At 39.4% G+C, this 5,980-nt stretch overlaps 1 pseudogene; it reads right to left on the bottom strand.

The window, feature by feature from the left end:
- Nucleotides 1-765: 765 nt before the first annotated feature.
- Nucleotides 766-5,980, bottom strand: part of LOC118339185 — a 13,208-nt pseudogene continuing 7,993 nt past the window's right edge.

Here is a 5,980-nt window from a genome sequence, read left to right as displayed (position 1 = left end):
GCCCGTTCAATATTAGCATCCAGTACCTCCGGGATCCACTTCTCTGAAAAGGAGCATGGGTCCCGTCCCCCGACACCCTCCGGCAGACCCACCAGTCTCAAGTTATTTAAGCAGGATCTGGTTTCCAAGTCCAAAAGCTTGTCCTCCAAAGTCTTATTTTTTGACTCCAGCATGTGGACTTTAGCCTGCAAACCAGCTACGTAGTCCTTGGCGTTTGATATCCGCAGCTCTGCCTGCGTCACTCGCTCTGTGCAGTCATTTATCTCCCTCCTCATATTTCACTTTTTATTATTTTTTTATAGGCTATGCCCTTTATCCTGTGTTCTGCCCTGTAGCGTGTAGATCATCATATCATTCTGCCTTCGTTCACTTACCGGCTCTTTTAACCAGCTTGAGTTGACTGCAGTATGTGAATGGGTGAATGTTGACTTGTTGTTTAATGTGCCTTGATTGGTCGGAAGACCAGAAAGGCACTATATAAATGCAGTCCATTTACCATCTATTTGCATGTGTTTTCTTGAATCGCAGGGCTCTGAGCTCTCAGGGCCACCGTAGTATCAACAGGGCTTTTTAATAATCCTAAAATGTAGAAACACTCAAATGTATAACCAAAAAAATTTAAATATGTTGAATTTCATGACCCATTATATATTTTTTGGTAGTGCATAATATTTCAGTGTGACAGTTGGGCAATAAGCTTGACAAAAGTCTAAAGTAGTACTGCAATTATTTTATTTAGTGGTATTTGATACATTCAGTGAGCATTTAGTAGCAAGAGTCCATGATACGCCTCATGCTCATGAACCTCATGCCACTGAATCCCATGTCCCTGAAGCTCCTGTACTCTCCGGGCCTCAAGGTACATCATCGCTGCTCTGTCACGTTTGGGCTGTCGTACCATCCAGCCAATGGCCGTCCATCAGTTTGCTCGGACCATGCAGTCGACATCACGTACGCGGGTCCATGACGATGTGTTGCCAGTCCGCTCCTCTAGTTCTCTGCATCTGCACCACCGGGAAGTTTCCCTCTCGTAGATCCTCATCCTGAACTGTCCTCTGTGCTGTTTTTAAAAGAAAATAAAAATAAATTAGTATTAGTAGTAATAAGTATTGCTGTCGTTGTCACCTGTAACAGAACCATAGTGTGGAAGCATCTTGTTTTTATACCTAACATGGGATCCAATACGGCAAGGACTTGATGCAGCTCAAACTTCCCACTCATGCTCCATCGAGGTAAGCCCGGCCGTACTCGCCCCCCTCATCGGCGGAAGTACCTCCGGCTTTCCCATGTAGTTGGAACGGTCGTAGACCATAAAGCAGCCGCTCTCCACCCTGCAGGAGTGGCACCTGTTCAGGTAAGAGTGCATGTCAGAGCAGTCGCTCATGCACTCATAGGAACGACCCTGGAAGTTCCTCTCCTCGTAAAAGATGATCTGCAAAATAAAAAAAATAAAAAAATTGTAATGGTTAGAAAACAAGTAGCAAAGTGAATATGATGATTTGTATTTAATCATTACTGCTCATTATAAAATATGTTTAGTAGTACCTTGCCCCTCATGTTCATGTCGGTGTTGCTCATGTTGGCTGTGGATGTGCTGTCGCTGTTGCTCCCGAACTGCATGCCTACCTGGTTTAACCCTTTCCTTTTATACCTGACCAAACTAAAGATCAATGGCCCCCCTCAGGGAACCCCTTACTCAGCAATTTACTATTGAAGCCTATAGAATGCCGAGGTTATGACCATTTTTTCAGGGACCTGGGTACCTCTCAGTCTTTTCTCTCATTACAGAAAGAATTCCCAACAGTGTTTGTAACGTGAATAGGTTGGTCCATGTGACTGTTAGAACTGTGTGTATGACCTCTACGGTGCATGTTTTTTCTGTATTTGTTCTGAGCTTTGGTGTAATAAATTTGTTTCAACACACAACAAGTATTCTCAAGAGGAAAGCAGTGTGCAGAGGCAGTCTATGATTGCATAGTGTTAACAATTTGATAAATGTCTAAATTATATAACAGAGGTGTATATAGTACTGTTTCACATAAACGTAAATAATCAATTGCAATTGAATGTGTTTTGCACATAATTAAGCTAACAATATATTAAAGGCAGAGATGGTACAAATACTCTGTTACTGTACTTAAGTAGTTTATTCAGGTATCTGTACTTTAGTTTGCTTTTACTCTCATTTTTACACAAATATCTGTACTTTCCACTCCTTTCATTTTAAAAATAGTTTTAATGCATTTAAGGGGAATTATCAATTATTATTATAATGTTTTTGCATTGTTGCACACCTTCCCAACTTGCCAATGTTTTGTTAATATGTTAAGTGTACATTTTGTAAGTTTATATATCTGAGAAATAAAGATTATGAGCATCTTTACAATGCATACTGTATACAGAATTTAGAAATGCACTGGAAAAACAAAAAAACAGTTAATACAGGAAACACAAATGCAGAGAAGACAGTGTTAAGTTTTGCTTTAAATGTGAGTTAAATAAACAAAGCAGTAAAAAACTTTAGAATTTCTTGTCACCTCATCCAATGCCAACTCGATAACTCTTCAGTAGTGCTCAGAGTAGGGGCAGTGTGTTTTAATGTAAGATTTCTCTGAAGGTGGGGCTAGAATATTGAAATTAAAAGGGTTTATGCGCTTTGGAGCATGAATGTGCTCAGCACATTTCAAAGCAAGCAACCAATTAGTTTATATAACTTAAAAGGTTTATCATACAAAGTTGCATCATTGTGCTCAGTTGTGACTGTGTTGCCAAAAAAAAGGTCAATGGTAAGGGTCAACAAAAGGATTCATACTCTGGACAATATACAGAAAGTGTTGGTGAGGTGCAGTTTTGAACATACAATGGCACTAGAATAAAGGTCAAGGTCTTTAAAATCACTGGACTCGTCCTTTGGAGATTATGAATATTCCTACTAAATACCTTCACAGTCTGACCAGTAGCTGTCTTGCTAAGGACCAAAGCAGTGCCATCATATTGCAGTGTTTTTATATTGTCGGCCTGAATCTGACTTAGTTTACAACGCAAACGACAAAATGTTTTTTTCTAGACCATCACTTTATTTTGTACTTTCTGCTCAATCTTTAGGGAACAGTCTCTGGTTAAAGGTCCAGTGTATGTGATATAGTAGCATCTAGCATTGTAGTTGCATTTTGCAACTGTACTCTAATGAAAACATACCTATGAATATTATAGTGAATTTCTTCCATAGATCATCCCAAATATCACACACATAACCTTCAAGTTTACTATAATAATTTACCCTCTATCATTCATCAAAGTACGTTAGATCAGTTTCTTTCCCTAGAAAATTGCAATTAACTCTAAATGTGTGCTGTGCAACAGTTAAAGAACCTAGTGCTTGTGTTAAAGAATTGTTTTGCAAATCTGTTATGGTGTAACTCTATCCCTACTGTCATTAAAGCAGCAACAGGCTTGGGGAGTAATGGATTACATGTAACATAATGTAATTAGGATACAAAAAAAGGTAACTGTAATCATTTTCAGTTACATAAAAACAGATGTAATCAGATTACAATTAAATTTTGTAAAAATGGGGCTCATCAGTTACCATTTTGAAATACATTTAAAGTAAAGAACAATATACTACGATGCACATGTGCGGTGTGTTCAGTTCACAAGTCTCATAACACCTCTCTGGTCTGGAGTGAAACCATAACTAATCCTACAGTTGCCAGTTCATTATCGTGGCATTTGGTAAAAAAAAGTTATTTCACTGGGTAAAGATTTAACCTTTATTTTGTCTTTAAAGTAGAAAAGGAACAACATCACAGTCCAGTGCAAGTTCTGCCTTCCAGCTTTGAAAATGCTCCATAGTAGGGGTCTCAAACTGCTGGCCATTTCCAGCCCTCTAACCCCCTCCCTCCAGCCCACAACATAATGTCAAACAAAGAATATAAGCCGGCCCATAAGCATATTATTTTTAAGTCTGTTGTTTTTTCAATTCAACTTAAACTATCTCTTCATATACATTTTGTTTGGCGAATATTGCGCTTTCCTTTAATTTTGAAGTGGCCCTCCCCTGAGATGATAATACCAGCAGTGGCTCCAAGGCAATTTAAGTTTGAGACAACATGAATTTACTTAATGAAAATACACACAACAGAGCACACATTTTTGATGCCCAAGTACTTTCTTTTCTTTTTTCTTTTGCATGGTTACATTTGAATAGTTTTATAGAATCCAAGTAATCATATTCATTTTTCTTTTCACTTTATTTTTTCTTTATTTGCATCTTTGGTTTTGAGGTAATCCAAAAGTAAAGGAAAGTAATCTTATTTTGATATTGTGATACTTGGATAGGCTTTTATTGCCTTTAATTGATAGTGACAGCTGAAGAGTGACAGGAAAAGGGGGGGAGGGATAGAGTGGCCACAGATCCGACTCAAAACCTGGGCTGCTGCTGCAGCATAGACTCGGCCTTGGTACATGTGGCGCCAGCTCCACCAGGTGAGCTATCCAGGCCCCCCTGGATGACATCCTCCACCCTCCCAACCCTGAACAGCAATGATTAAAGATCAAATCATTAAAGCTGCAGTACGCAAAAGTTTGAACATACACAATGCAAAATGTCTCTCTCTGTTGCTCATATCACTCCTCTAAGCCACTCACACCAAAGTCACAACATTGTACATTAGCAGTAGTTATTGCCATGCCAAAAATCATGCCTTGTGGGGTTTGCTTTGCACTCTGCAACTTGTCTTCTCAAAGACGCGCTTGTCTCTTATCTCATCTTGTCTGTTTGATGGGCAGTTTTTTGTTGTTTTTTAGCCACTGCTCTGCCATGAGATGAAGGTATTGAGCTTGACCAAGTGAGAGCATGTGGGAGGGAGGGGGGCTGCACAGCAAGTGCATGAGCATCAGTTAGAGACTAATGATGATTTTAGCAAATATGCTAAAAAGTTACCTACTGAACCTTTAAAAGATATGTCAAACTAAAAAAAGGTCTGTGCCAATAAAGTGACAAAACAACGGTTACTGCTATTATATTATAACCATATACTTAAATATATCTGTATATATATGTACTGTATGTTTGTCGTTTGTGGAACCTGCAACCTCTATCATTCATTTTTATATATATATATATATATATATTTTTTAAGTATATTTTTTGGGCTTTTATTGCCTTTATTAGAGTGACAGCTGAAGATAAACAGGAAAAGGGGGCAGAGAGAGGGGATGACACGCAGCAAAGGGCCGCAGGTCGGATTTGAACCCTGGGCCACTGCAGCAAGGACTCAGCCTTGGTACATGGGTCACCAGCTCTACCCACTGAGCTATCCGGGTACCGATTCATATTCATATTTAAAGGATTTTCTTTGATGTAAGAATATATAAAAAGTTGCCAAGTATGTAGGTAGTGTATGCTAAAATTCACAATCAGAAAATGGCTGCCTAATCATGCACCACATGAATATTAAATGACGCAAAATGGAGAAACATTTAGTCAAAAAAGGTTTATTACTTTTACTCATTTAGACATATTCTACAAAACTGTTTTTACATGTCCATGATACGCCTCATGCTCATGAACCTCAATGCCGCTGAATCCCATGTCCCTGTAGCTCCTGTAATCTCCGGGCCTCAGGTAACATCATCCTGCCTCTGTTAGTTGGGGCTGCCTCGTAACATCAAGCACATGGCCCGTCCATCACGTTGCAGGACTGGCAGTCGGACATACGGTAGCGGTCCATGATGTTGTCGCAGTCGTCCATCAGCTCATGCATCTGACCACCAAAGTTCTCCCTCTCATAGATCCTCATCCTGAACTGGCCTCTGTGCTGTTTTAAAAGAAAAGAAAAATAAATTAATATCAGGTATTGTTGTCGTTGTCACCCGTAACAGAACCATAGTGTGATGCATCCTGTTTTATACCTACCATGGGGATCATACGGCAAGACCTGATGCAGTCCCTCATTCCCATCATGCTCATGTAGTC

Source organism: Morone saxatilis, unplaced genomic scaffold (assembly GCF_004916995.1).
Source record: "Morone saxatilis isolate NCDOM2014 unplaced genomic scaffold, NCSU_SB_2.0 Contig5, whole genome shotgun sequence".
Classification (NCBI taxonomy): Eukaryota; Metazoa; Chordata; class Actinopteri; family Moronidae; genus Morone; species Morone saxatilis.
This window is presented reverse-complemented; position numbering and strand designations above follow the sequence as displayed.